At 39.9% G+C, this 15,340-nt stretch overlaps 1 long non-coding RNA gene across 1 annotated transcript; it reads left to right on the plus strand.

Annotated features, from left to right (window-relative positions):
- Positions 1-13,222: 13,222 nt before the first annotated feature.
- LOC132605017 (uncharacterized) lies at positions 13,223-15,112 on the plus strand. Its single transcript, XR_009568970.1, has 3 exons — positions 13,223-13,476; positions 13,966-14,467; positions 14,609-15,112. It is a non-coding gene; the product is annotated as an uncharacterized LOC132605017 (long non-coding RNA).
- Positions 15,113-15,340: the final 228 nt, after the last annotated feature.

The raw sequence follows: 15,340 nt of genomic DNA on the forward strand, positions 1-15,340 counted from the left end.
GGCTATGTTTCTTCAACAACCTAAGGACGGTACGAAGATAGCTCTCATGCTTCACTCTACTCTTAGAATACACCAAGATGTCATCAATGAACACAATCACAAAAGAATCAAGGAACGGCCTAAAGATGCCATTCATCAAGGTCATAAATGCAGCTGGGGCATTGGTAAGCCCGAAAGACATCATTAGAAACTCATAATGGCCATATCTCGTCCGAAAGGCTGTCTTCGGAATATCCTCCGCCCTAATCTTCAACTGATGATAGCCGGAACGCAAATCAATCTTAGAGAACACCGAAGCACCCTGAAGTTGGTCAAATCGATCATCAATACGAGGCATAGGCCAATTGTTCCGGATAGTGACCTTGTTCAACTGACGATAATCAATGCACATCCTTATGGTCCCATCTTTCTTCTTCACAAATAACACTGGAGCACTCCAAGGGGAGACGCTCGGTCTAACGAACCTCTTGCTCAATAAATCCTGCAATTGTTCCTTAAGTTCTCTCAACTCGGTTGGTGCCATCCGATATGGTGGAATGGAAATAGGATGAGTACCCGGGTCTACGTCGATACAGAAATCAATGTCACGATCGGGTGGCATACCCGGAAAATCTGACGAAAATACCTCCGTGAACTCGCTCACTATAGGAATAGACTCAAGGGATGAAGATGCAACAGTCGTATCACGAACATGCGCCAAATATGATAAACACCCCTTACTTACTAACTTTTTCACCCGAAGAAAGGAAATGATCTTCTTCGGAACGGGACTAGGAGTACCTCTCCACTCAAGCCTAGGGATGCCTGGCATGGCTAAAGTGACTGTCTTGGTGTGACAGTCCAAGATCGCATGATAAGGAGAAAGCCAGGACGCACCCAATATAATATCAAAGTCCACCATATCCAGAATCATCAAATCTACCCAAGTGTCATACCCCATAAAAGTAACTAAACAAGACCGGTAGACTCAATCAACAATCACAGAATCTCCGACTGGAGTAGACACATGAAAAAGTATATCTATGCTATCACAGGGTAAATCCTAACCAACGGCATGAAATGCAGATACATACGAATAAGTGGATCCAGGATCAAATAACACAGATGCTGCTCTATGACGGATAGAAATGGTACCTGAGATCACAGCATATGAGGCCTCTGCCTCGGGTCTACCATGAAATGAGTAACAATGGGTTCCACCACGCTAGGTCTGGGATCCCCCTCTCGAACTCTGAGTACCACCTCTAGCTGGCTGGGACCTACCTCTAGAATCATAGGAAGTATCGCGGCCTGAATGAGCACCGCCTCTCTGAGAAGTCCCTCCTCGACCACCGGATGATACAGAAGTCCTCGACGGCTGATAATCTCGCCTAGGTCGAAGACATCTCTTGGAAATATGCCCAACCTTCCCACAAGAGAAACAGGTAAGAGGAGTCAAGTCCTGAAACACAGAAATGAAAGACCCGAATGAAGCAGTCCTGTCCACTGGTGTAGAGAACGAGCTCTCAGGAGCTCTCTGCCTAGGCGGCTCACTAGAGGGAGTTGGTAATGCTGAATGCACGGGACGATTGGAATAGAGCTGAGGTGGCCTCAAAAACTGATTGGCGCCCCTCGTACCAGAACCCCCAAAGCTGCCAGTCTGACGTGGACTCTTGTCACCACCACTAAAAGCACGGGCCTTGGCGCCCTCAACCATCGAAGCATGCTCAATAATGGACTAGAAGGAAGCCCCCATAGACTCCATCTGAAGACAAGGAATATGTAAAGAGCCCACTAGTCCTCCAACAAAGTGCCCGATCCTATCAGCCTCAATAGGAATCAATGGAGTAGAGTATCGGGCCAAATAGAGAAAACGGGTCACATAAGACTCCAAGGACATGCCTCTCTGCTCAAGGTGTATAAACTGCTCCCTACGAGCCTCTCTCAAAGACCGGGGTACATATTTCTCAAGGAAGGCCCGATAAAACTGAGTCCAAGTCAATGGAAGAGAACCATCAGGTCTGCACGCCATGAAATACCTCCACCACATCTTCGCGTCGCCGCGAAACTGGTAGGACACATAATCAACGCCGTGGGTCTCCACTATACCCATACGGTGCAGCAGCTCATGCATATCAAGAATAAACTCATAGGCATCCTCAGACGAAGTACCAGAGAACCTCGGTGGCTCTAACTTCCTAAACCTCTCCACCAGGTCCTGATCAGCAGCAGTCATAATGGCACCATCAATGGGCCTAATATCCTCCCCAGAGACAGGTATAGCATCAATGCGGGAGCCATAGCTGCGGGGGGATGTACTACCCACGTGGGTCCCTGCTCAGGGATATGTGCCCCAACTCTATTCTGTGAACCTCCGCGAATGTAGTGATACCGGTGGCTGCCTGCTGGCATCAAGGTGAAGAAAAATCCTGGCCATAGTGTCATATACGGCCTGGTCAGAAGTAACCTCTGGATGTATCCGTACTAGGGCCACACCATCCTCTACGGTCTGGTCTCTACCCGGCTGATACTCGGCCTCGGGAGATGGAGACCTCTCTAGTCGCTGGCCCACCATCGGAGGAGCAGCCCCGCGGCCTCCCACTCTGCTGCGTCCTCTGACTGTAGCGCTCCCTCAGGTGCCAGCCATAGCTGCGGGCTCCGGCACCTGACCTCGGGCCATAGTAGCTCGAGTCCTTACCATCTGTGAGAGAAGAGATAAGATTCAGATACCGATTTGGTCTTTCCAAATACCGCTTTAAATAAAGTAGCACGATGGAATGAAAGAAGGTGAGATTTCCTAAATGCCCCATAGCCTCCCGTAGATAAGTACGGAGTTTATCGTACCGATCCACGAGACTCTACTAGACACGCTCTTGTATTAAAGATCGGGTAACTTAGGGCTCTAATACCAACTTGTCACGACCCATTTTAGCCTAGGTCATGCGGGCACCTACCTTTCTCACCTCGGTAGGCGAACCCTTAACTCAACGTTCACAATCAATTAAATAATAGCGGAAAAAGTAAAATGACGTAAGTCTCACAATATAATATAATATAGATAAGTGCGGAAGTAAATGAATCGACCCCAGTACCTGGTATGGTCATACAAGAGCATCTAAATCCGAATACTAAGGTCTAAATAATAATACATAAATAGTCTCAAATCATGTCTTGAAAGAAAAGTAAGACATAAGCAATAGAAGAGTCTTCGAGGTCAGCGGACGTCATGCTCACCCTTGAAAACTCAAGTAGAAGCTGAGGAATCGATCAGCCACGGGTCAGAGAAGTAGATCCGGCCTGATACTCTACATTCATAGAAGAATGCAGCAATTTCAAGTCATTACAATCAACAGTACTGGTAGGCATCATAGGCAGACTAAATATAGTTAACACAATTCAAAAAATAACGCAGATAAACAAGTAAACCAATCATAAATGGAACAATATAATCGTAACCGTGTATCCATCAACACCTATGTAAGTATCTAAACCCCAACATAATAAGTCTGAGTATATCCAATCCAGAAACAATCACCACAATAGAATCATCACAGTCCAATCATTAACAACACAATTGTCACAATACAGTCATCATGACATCTCACTCAAGTCATAATGCAGTGCAATGCAATAATGGTATGAATGTGATGCCATGCCATGCTATGCAAATGAGGTGTACACATGCACTCCGGACGAAAATATCGATGTCTCGGCAGCACAACCCAGTGTGACTTGCGAAGTCTAAGTCCCACCCGTCCCGAATCTTTGCCAAACAAACAGACGGGACCCTGGCTAATTGCTCAAGGGGGAGTCTCATCGGCACCACTCTGGGTGACCTGCGGAGCCCTACAATAGATTTCGGACATCGGCCTCCTCACAATCACTCAAAAGAGTTGTCAAATATCAATTTCATAAATCAACGATACCGGAATTGAACCTCGGACATCGGCCTCCTCACAATCACTCAAGTAAAAGAGTTTATCATATGTCAGTTTCATATAAACAACGATTCCGGAATGAATCTTCGGACATCGGCCTTTTCACAATCACTCAAATAAAAGAGTTTATCAAATATCAATTTCGCTCAATCAACGATACCGGATAATCACCGGGTATCAGCCGCGCATGATAATTATGAGAGAATGCATGTAATGCATATGTCAATCATCAACATCACAAGTACCTCAACGGGGTACGCTAACAATGCATCACATCACAATACCAACTGTAGGTATGCCAACATATATAATTCAAGTACCAACAGCGGATACGCCAATAATGTATCAATAATCTCAAGTACCAACAGTAGGTACGCCAATAATATATCAAGTACAAATATCAACAACGGGTATGTCAATCCTACCCGAATCAAGACAACAAGCGACATTCGTTATCTACCAACTACACCTGGCATCAATCCCACACAATTAAACAATCAAACACATATAACGAGGTGGCTAGTCCCAACATACATCAGGCCCAACCTAAGGCAATATCCATCCCAACTTCAAACCCGAAGGTTCACATGCTGTCTCTGACGTCATAATCTAAATATGTGATTCACTATACGAAGTCTCACTAAAGGTAAACCATAACCTACATGGACTGCCGAACTGCAACACCAACAAGTCACTCCATTGCCAATCATAACCCAATCATTAATTGTTGATTTATCTCAAGAATTATCCCCAAATCTGATTTCTAGTAAAAACCCCCCAAATTGGGTATGAACCCTAATTCTCCAAATCCGAAATTCAATGTTAAAAGTGAAAGATATATGATTACTAAGCTTAGATTCATCAAGTTTTCGCATCAACATCATCAATTTATCATATAGGACCCTAAGGGAAAATCTCCCAAAATCCTTCTTCAAATTCAAACTCTAAGGGATTATAAAAGAGAAGGGAAAATTCTAAGATGATTGTGATTAAGGAAGAGTAAAGAATTGGACAAAGTTTTACCTCCAAGAATCTCCTCAATTTGTCTCCAAGAACAGCTTTTTGAAGCTCCATGTTACACCTCGAAAATTCCGTATGTGTTGCTTTGTGGATAGGCTAATGTGAGCTTAAGGTGATTATGAAATCCCTACGAGGTTAAGCAAAGGATTAGATAGTTTGAGGTTCATACAATAAGATTTCGAAGTTCCACGAATATGTGAATTTTAGTTTGCTGAAGGAAGCAAAATGTAAGTCGTGTTCGGAAAGGTTCCGCTACGATTAGGCTAATGTTTATGTGATGATGTCTTGAAGGGCTGATGTAGATCCTATTGTATGGCTAATAAAGTATTATACAAGTGTTAAGAAGGTTGTATAAGGATTGGAGATCAAACGAAACGACGAGAACAACTTCGGAAAAGCTGTGAGTTCCACGGCCACGTTTCACGGACCGTGAAACCTTCCACGGACTGTATACTGGTCCGTGGAATACCCAGCAGAGATGATGTCTGGCCAATGGTGAACCACGACCACTTCCACGAACCGTGGAAGTCCCGACGGACTGATTTTCAGTGTTTGTATAAATGGATGCCTTGGGCTCTTTTATTTCATTTTTCATCTTCCACAAGTGTTGAGAGCTCAAAAACCCTTCTTTAAGAATATTCCACTCAAGTCCAAGAGAACTCAAATATCAAAGATAAAAACCAAGTGTTTATGTGTTAGAAAGCTTCCAAGGGTTAAAGGACCACAAAAGATTCCATTGGAGGAGAACTAGGGTTTCGTTCAAGAGAAGTATTCCCACCCGAAGCTTGTTCCTACAACATCTAAGGTAAGTTTTATGGTATTGACATGTTGTTTAAGGTATTTGAAAGTTGAAACACTTGGATTGTAAAAGGGTATTGAAAATGGGTCTTGAATGTGGGAATAGTGTCACTTTTGAGTAATAGCTTGAATTGAGTCATGATTCTTGATGTATTGTGATATGCATATGTTATAAATGATGTTAATGACATGAGATAGACCTTGTATATGAATGAATGTAAAATGTGTGTCATGACCATGGATAATTGGAAGTAAGTTGAGAGATATGGCTAATGTGGATGACTAAAGACTATTGTTATGATATTGTGAATGTATTGTTGACGTTTGGGGGTTGATATATGATACGGAGGAATGTCGTATAAATAAAGGAGATGCTGTCCGATTTTTCTCTAGCCTTAGTCATGTATGCTAGCTATCGATCTTTCTAATGATAGTATGCCTTAATGAAGGTAGAAACATGAGCTTCGAAGGAGAACGTGCAAGTGTAGAATAGTTGAACGGAAAGGTATGTAAGGCTAACCCTTTCTTTCATAAGGCATGGTTCTTTGGCCAATCATCTAAATCTTCTATAAGTCTATGACGTATTCCAAATGATTCTATCTTCAAAAGCTACTAAGCTTATGACTCTCGTTATGTATTACGACTGTATTAAGTTCCTCATACGACGAACAATGCTATAAGGATAGAGGTAATGAACGACGATGATAGTGATAACGATAATGATAACGATGATAATGGTGATGACGATAACGATGATGATAATGATAGTGATGATAATAGTAAGATGCTTATGAGCTATTATGTATATGTAGACTATTATGGAACCCCGAGCTTATGAGGCCGGGTAGAATATGTATCTACTTACGTAATGCGCGCACACCTCTGCAGATGGTGCGGATAACCCTGAAGCCTTGGTAGGGCCGGGTATGTGAAACCTTGAGCCTTGGTTGGCCAAGTATGTATGAAACACCGAACCTCCGTGGTCGGGCATGCTATGTATATGATATGGTTATGTATATGAAATAGATATGAGTATTAGTACGAATAAGAATATGTATATGGTATGAATATGAAAAGAATATGGATATGAATACAAATACAGATACGGACGTATGTACTCAATTACGCACTAGAAATGGAGAGTCCCTATGGAAGGCAAGTAAGTGCTTATGACGACGATTCTACTATCTCCCATCTTATGTTATTTCTCATGTTGTTTATTATGCTTCTATATTGATATTGATCATGCTTTACATATTCAGTATATTCTTCGTACTGACGTCCTTTTGCTTGTGGACGCTGCGTCATGCCCGCAGGTGCACAGGGAGACAGACTTGATCCATAGCTATATTCTCAGGGACTACATAGCGGAGCTCCATTTCATTCGGAGCGATAACTTTTGGTATTGATTCTTTTGTGTACATAATTATGGTCATAGCGGGGTCCTATCCCGCCTATATGTTATGACATACTCTCCTTAGAGGCTCATAGACATGTGTATGTGGTTAGATGTGTTTGGCCTTGTTGGCCTATATTTTGTATATCATTTTGTTAGCCTTGTCGGCTTATGTACATGGATATGGCATAGATGTCAATGGTGATATAAAGGTATTTGTTGTCCAATGGGACTAGTATGATTGATGAATGGGAATGTATGATCTAATATGTGGCTCACCTAGATGTAAGTGTAAAGGTACAATAAGAGCGCCCGGGTGGGCTAGCACCGGGTGCCCGTCGCGGCCCTCTGGTTGGGTCGTGACACTCCAATATCGAGATATGATATGATGAGGGTCTAAGACATATTTAAGTCACATTAAATGAAATATCACTGCCTGTAACTGCCACGGCGGAGGGAGTGCCGCTACGGCGGCTGGGATACCGCCGCATCGGTATGGCCTCTATTACCCCTCACCGCCCCAGCGGTCATCATACCGCCACAGCGGTGACACCAGATTTATCGAATTTCTCTAAGTCTTCCATTAGCTTTTTGGGTTATTCCCGAGGCCATCTGCTCACAACTAGTGGTCTCAAAATTTCAAACGAAGGTCTCGTTGACTGAGTCAACCACAGGTGCCTACTTCCCATTTCCCATCCAAAGTCCTGAGATGCACCAAAATGCATTGGGAACCGAACCAATCGTACATACAGGTTCTAAACAATCATCCGGACCTCTCGGAGTTGACGAAACTCCGAAAAAGGTCTGTTTGCCCAAAAGTCAACCTCGGGTCAAAAGTGGGTCAATCAATGCTCGGAAGTGGAAAAAGTGCCAAAAGAGCTATAATGACCACATGGGTCGTTACACAACTGAGCCCATGGTTTGTATAACATAACTTGTAAGCATAACTTGTAGACATGATTCATAAACGTGGCTAGATTTGTGAGTATAATATAGCATGAATATAAGTATATAGTACAACTTGTATGAAAACATGGGAAGCATGTGGATTTTCATGGCAATAAGCATAATAGTTCATATCATGCATTTAAGAACCCATGGAATGCAAATCATAGGTGTTCATGGATTACGGACGGATTCCCAATAACAAAAATGGAATATTAAGAACATAATAATGGATTGTTAATACGAACATGGTATATCATTGTACATGTAGTTAGGGTCATCATGAAGTTGACTAGAAACCCTAGTTTTGGTGAAACTTCATAATTTCATGGAAGAACGTGGCATGGGGAAGAACAATGGTGTGCCTACATGTGGATAGAAAGCCTACATACCTTAATCGCTCCAAAACTTGTAATAATGGTCGGAACTTGGAGAAGAATCCCAAAAGCTTCAACCTTCAATCCTTGAGATGGGTTTTCTTGAAAACCCTAGGTTAGGAACAATGAATTTCTACTTATAATTCATGAATATGTGTTAGAATTCACTTGAAAGGCTTGGAATAGCCCTGGTGTATAAGAGTGATAGCAGGAGAAAACTTCATTCTAGGACTTGGAGAGAATGAAAATAACATAAAAAGACTGGACATCGCGTATTTATATTTTTACTGCATCGGCACTTATATGGCCCATTCTTATATGTACGGTCCGTATAATGTGACCATACTTCAAATGGCGAATTCCAAAAACTAAGTTTTTTTTCATGCTTCGATACGGACCCAAAGTATGGTCCGTACTTATTTGTACGGTTGGTAATATGGTCTATATACTTTGTATAATTGCAGGTACGGCTCGAATAATTTTATATGATCCGTATAACCAGGCTTAAAATTGATACTAACTGAACTAAAATTAATTTTAATTCTAATACTCCCCGTCTGATTTTCTAAGTCCCTAAATCATGAACAAGGCTTAGTTAGAAGGTTTGAGGTGTTACAATTATTCTAAAGGCTCTTGTACTTATGACACCCATCTTGGGGAAATTGGATTATGTATCTTCCGCATTCTCTATGATATGACTTAGTATTATGGTTAATCAATTCTTCTCTTTTTCACTTTCGCTTATTACTATATTGTATTGTAGTCGTTGGGTTTGGCTTACCTTTTGGTGGGAAAATAGGTACCATCATGACTTGTGATTTTGGGCCGTGACAATTACTAGGCACAAGGTTGACTTCACTTCCAAATTCATTCCTCATAAACCGAAGCTTATTCAAACAACTGAAACACTTATGTTCCCATGTTCATCTCAAGTAGTAAGAACGCAGTTGTATCTCCTGTATTTGACTAAGAAAGGTGAATCAAGTAGAGGTCTATAACTAGCCTATCACTTGCTAGCTATAAGTTAATTAGAGCCGCTAGTTAGTGCTGGGTGAATTGCCGAATCACCGAACAAGCCCTACCTTGTCCTCTAATGCAAAATAGACCTCCCCTTCTTGACACGGTCTAGATTCGTAGATAGTATTCAATTGGTAATTAAGTGATCAAATAATTAAGTGCATCATAATATAAGTAAGCTAATTAAACCAATATATATCAATGATAATTAAACGTATACTAACATAAAGCTTCAACAAACAACATTCATGGATAATTACGCAATCCTAGATTAATAAGAAACTAGTCGCTCATAATATGGCGACTACACAATATATATCGTTCAAATATAAAAATAGAAGAAAGAATTGATAAACTATGTGAATTTCTGCTCCACAATGCTCTGGCCGTTCTTGTGTTGTTCTTCTTCAAAAGTCTGGATCCCTTCTAAAAGCATGTAAAATGTGTACTTATAGTGTTATGACTTGACTTTGGGCTGGATTTCTTCGTATAGTTTAAAGCCAACGCAGAACTTAGTAAGAAACCATTGGTGCGCCACACAGGATACCATACCTTAAGTCACACCAAGCCAATTCAAAGAGTGAAATCTGTAGGTCTTGTCGAAATTCATATTGGTTCGGCGCACAGGGTGCCTACCCCATGCAATGCACCAACACAAATTATGCGATACGTCAGTTTTTCAAATTTCTTTCATGTGTACTTGGCCCTGAGTTTCTTAACTCGATCTGAATACTTGAGAATGACTTCTAATCAGACGTCAAAGTAATTTTTTCATCTCTTTTTGTAACAAATTAGCGGCTTTCCATCAAGTCATATCCTACACACACGAAACACACATATCAAGCATGAAGTGGTCGAAACGAACTTAAACACAATAAAAGAGAAATAAATATGAGGTAGAATGTATCTAAAAGTATGTACTTCTAGATGTCGATCAATCACCAACATGAGAAACTTTTTCAAACATATACCACTGCCAACATGGATTTTTTTACTTCTACTTTATTCTCCAAACACATTCAATTTACTAAATTCATTTAAGTGGTTTATGACTCCAAAGTTCAAGTATCATGAGGGATCAATGAAATAGGGATGCACCACCACAGTTGCTAAATGTTGTTTGTTATGAGCTTAGTAAGCGTGCTCATACCTGTCGTAAAAATTGAGGGCAGTGTGTCTAAATTTATAGCAGACTTGGCATTGAGCCGTACTTGACTTCAAAAAAATTGAATTGGACTGCTGTGCATTCATATTCCTGCAGCAACCCCTGCCTCCTTTAATTTTCGTCTAGAGTTCTGATTCTTCCCAAAGCTTGTTTTGTCCCATTTTTAAGGATAAGAGTTTTTCACTATGAGGTTTGCTTGCCCAATGTTGTCAACAACATATGTTTCCTCCAACTTGTATTCATGATGAAGCAACAAGCCATGTAGATATGCACAGTTAATATGTTCAGCCCTGGATGTGACAGACACAATACATGCATCATAATCAGTTCCTAGATCTGGAATATACAGATTAGGTTGTCATCGGTGACTGGTTGAACAACTATTGCAAGGTTATCTGTAAATATCTTCATCTTCTGCATTTAATCGACCATAGACATAGTACCTTTCATCGTGGTTTGTAACTGCAGATACAGTTGCATAATCGTGGCTCTAGACTGGTCCAAAGCTTGACGAATTTCTTTTTACACTGAACACCAACAACTTGAGAGAGAACACCCTCAGTTAGAAAAGAAAGTAATCAACCAAATAGGAGTTGATCTTGTTTCTTCCAAGCCAAATAATAGGGCTTGATGACTGATTCAGCAGTAGTTCTTTCGATTGGACTGCAGCCTGCAGTGACCTTTTGTGGACACTCAATCGAGCCATCAACATATTAATCTTCAAGGTAATGGCCTCTTCACATTGAAAGAACCTTTGATTTTCATAGGATATAATTATTTCTAACAATGTGATATATTTGGAGTGAAGGAGCTATTGTTTTGGGCTAAACATAAAGTAGTGAAACTTAATAAGTGATAATGACGTGAGTCTTGGCTATGCTTTGATATCATGAAAAGATTTTTGAAATAGATCCGACACTACAACATTTTAGGCCTTTAACCACCCCAGAAAAGTGTTGCCTAAACTATCAAAAAGTGTGGCCTTTGATCAAAGGCCACACTTTTCTACTTTAGAGAACGCTTTTCCAGGGTGGCCTAAACTAGTGTAACCTTTGCCCTAAGGCCACGCTTTTTAAGTGTTGCTTTAGAAGCCACACATCAAAAGCGTGCCTATAAGGCACAAAGGCCACGCTTGTAGCACCTCATATGGCAACACTTTTCATGTCCTAAAACTACTCTTTTGAAGTGTGGCCTTTGCTACCTCATAGGAAACTCTTACAAAGTATAGTCGTTGCTACCTCATCTAAGACAACATTTGTAAAGTCTAGTCGTTAGTAATGTACATGCCACAATTTACAATCTAAATAGTTCCAATAAACACCTAGTACATTCATATCCTATTTAGATGATCACAAGCACTGAATTAGCTAATAAATAACTCAAAAATAATAATTCAAATGTACAGATTTACAATAAACTTTAAAAAAAGCAACATATGTCTTATACTACACATACTAATAAAGCAATTTTTCAAGATGTGCTCTAATTAAGAATGAATTCCACAAAATCAAAAGTATTCAAATGTCACAATTGTACAAAAAGTCTTCATCATCCACTTCAATGGATCGAATTGACTTGTGGTCACCATTTCAAATTAGATCACCCGCATTTTCCTACACATTAAAATGAAATTAAAAATTAGAAAGAAATTAATATATAGTATGTATTCATATAGTATCATGAATAATATAACACCATGGATTGAAAGAACTTGATTGACTAACACAGACTTCTATCAATTTTGTTACAATTGAACGAATAGTGCACAACTTACATTTTTAGTCTTACATACATTTCGTTTGTAATGTCAATCAGCACAATCTTGCATATATTTGTACTGATGTAAGTCATTTGTTAGGCGAACACCATAATTCAGACTCACCGGATGGAATTTCTGAGGCTTCTGCCGTAGCAGCTGAGGACTTGTAGCAATCACCTTACCCGACTTCTGGCTATGCTTTGATATCATGAAAAGTTTTTTGAAATATCACCATCATCATAGTATATTAAAAGTGGAAGGCTCTAAGTGTAAAAATTGAATTACCAAAATGTCCCTTCAAGATTGAATGACTTTTTTACCCCTCATCTAAATATTACTTTAATAATATTTTTGTACTACTAAATAGTAAATTCACTTCAAATAAATGATAAATGAATTAATTAGATGGAAAGTCATGAACATGAAATTCATGTATCTGTCAAGTACTCTGTTACATCCCGTGTTTGCATGCGTTGGAAAGCGTGCAAGTTAAATGACATTAGTAACGAAAAATGAGATTATGAACTAGTGCTATGTCACATGATCATGACAATGAGTATATGAAGTGTATTAAAAATGATTACTATTTAAGTGGATTGAGATCAAAAAGTTAATTAAGTGTGTAATTGTTAAATTTTTGAGTATTATGGAAAAAGAAAAAAGGGAGGAAAGAGTTAACTAAAGACAAGGACTTTATTATATAAAATTGGGTGGACAACTATTTCCACGTGGATGTTTGAGATGAAATGGAGAAAGTGACTAATTCAATATTAGGTTATTTGGTGGCTATCATTAAAGGACATGCAATTCACATATAATATAGATGTATAAGTGGACTCACTGTCCAAAGATGGAGTTATCTTGCTAGTTCTCATAGACCAAATTTATTCTCAAAGAGAATAGATGCAGCAACGGAAATATAGGCAGCAACAAGATATACAGCAACTATAGTTGAGATACACTTAAGCTCAACGAATAGCAGCAATACAACTTCAAATGGATATAGCATCAAGAATTTCAAATGCAGTAGCAGCTACGTGAGTTGGTATTTTGCGGAAGAAGAGTAGTTATTGACATATAAGGTATGAATTCTTCTCTACTAGATATATTTAAATTCGTCTAGGTCATAGCTAAATTGTGAGGTGAGAAATACGGAATTAATACCGGGAAATCGTATTTTGATGTTGTTGTTGGCTTATGGGCTGTTCGGTGGTTGTTTTGGAACTTTTTATTGTTTTGTTGTTGAGATAGTTTCATTGTATATAGAAAGTAGTTGATGTTGTTATTGTGATGTGTTGATGTACTTCATGAATTTGGAGGAAGGAAGTGCATAAAGATATCATATACGAGCGTATATTGGACGGGTTCTTGTATATCTTTGTGTTGTTGGTAATTTGTGTTTAAGAAAGGTTCGAAGAGATTGTGGTTGCATTTGTTAGTCTTGTTGGTTGTATTGTGATGGTCGTGAAATAGGGGAAATGTTGTCCGTTTCATTTTAGAACCAAATTATTTCTTGATATACGTGGTATACTAGTGTCGCCTAAGTTTATACATGTATACCTTTGTTATAGGGTTGGCGTAATAGTTACGGCGAGTTCGTTGTTGGATCGTATTAAAGGCTTGAGGTATGTTAAGGCTATTCCTTCTTTTCATTGGCATGATTCCTACGATTGAGCCACCTTTGACTATTCGCACAAGGATGTGCTATTCACGAAGATTGTACTTGGATTAACATGACCTTAATGTAATACTCCTCCCTATTTAGGAACGAGTATAAGAATAGTCTAGCTATATAAGATGATAGAACGACAGAACATATAACTAGTGTATATGTTGCTTATAGGCCATTATGTTGCTTTCGAGTTATCATTATATGTATGTATACGCCTGGCCTACGAGTCATGGAGTTGTTGCCGGACCGACGGGTCACGGAGTTGCGCATACCTGACCTACGGATCATGGAGTTGGTTATACCTAGCCTATGCATCATGGAGTTATCTATGCCTGGCCCTCGGGTCACGGAATTATATCTATAGAGTTATATTATCTTGCTTCAGATGAGAGGCAACCCAGGTAGAGAACCTCCAGATTCTTTCTTGATATATCCAGAGTACAACTTGTTGTTTCATTTTAGTTGTTATCTTGCCTTACATACTCAATACATTATTCATACTGGCGTCCCTTTTGTCGGGGTCGTTGCATTCATGCCTGCAGGTTCTGATAGACAGCCAGATAGACCTTCTCAGTAGGCGAGATGAGAGACCAGCTGACTGGTAAGCTCCATTCTTTCTGGAGTTTCCAGGTCTACTCAGAGTCTTCTTTTGCTATGTATATATGTGATGGGTAGGTCGGGGCCCTGTCCCGGCTATGTTACAGTTGTGTACTCAGTAGAGACTTGTAGACGTATCCTGTATAGTAGTAGAGTCTTGGCCTTGCCGGCCCTTTATGTACTCATTTTGGTGTTGTCGGAATGATGACGACTTCGTCGGTCGGCATAGTAGATGTATATATATGTTTTGGCTTATATCTCATGGAGTCTTGATGACAAAGTGTTGTGGATAGTTCTTGTGTGGCCTTGTCGGCCCTATTGGTATTTTCTGTTACAGGTAGACCTTGTCGGTCTAACTTGAGGGTTATCCTTCTAGAGATTCAAGCTCAGTATGGTTCGCTCGGGCCGAGTATGGCATCGGGTGCCGGCCATGCCCCTCCGACCTTGGGGTGTGACATACTCAATGCAAATTCATTAATTAGTGCAGTTTCAATTTTTTGAAATTACTTCCGTTTTCGAGTGATTACTGAGGAATTGCGAAAGTTAGAATTCTTATCTATCCCCTGTCATTTAATCGTCAGTTTTTAATTTTTTGCAAGAGTTTACTTATTTTATTTTATTTTAATTTTTGATAAAATTTAAGGGCGTGTTGAAAAATCAAAACAAGCTGTGAGGCA

Source organism: Lycium barbarum, chromosome 8 (assembly GCF_019175385.1).
Source record: "Lycium barbarum isolate Lr01 chromosome 8, ASM1917538v2, whole genome shotgun sequence".
In the NCBI taxonomy this organism is placed as follows: Eukaryota; Viridiplantae; Streptophyta; class Magnoliopsida; order Solanales; family Solanaceae; genus Lycium; species Lycium barbarum.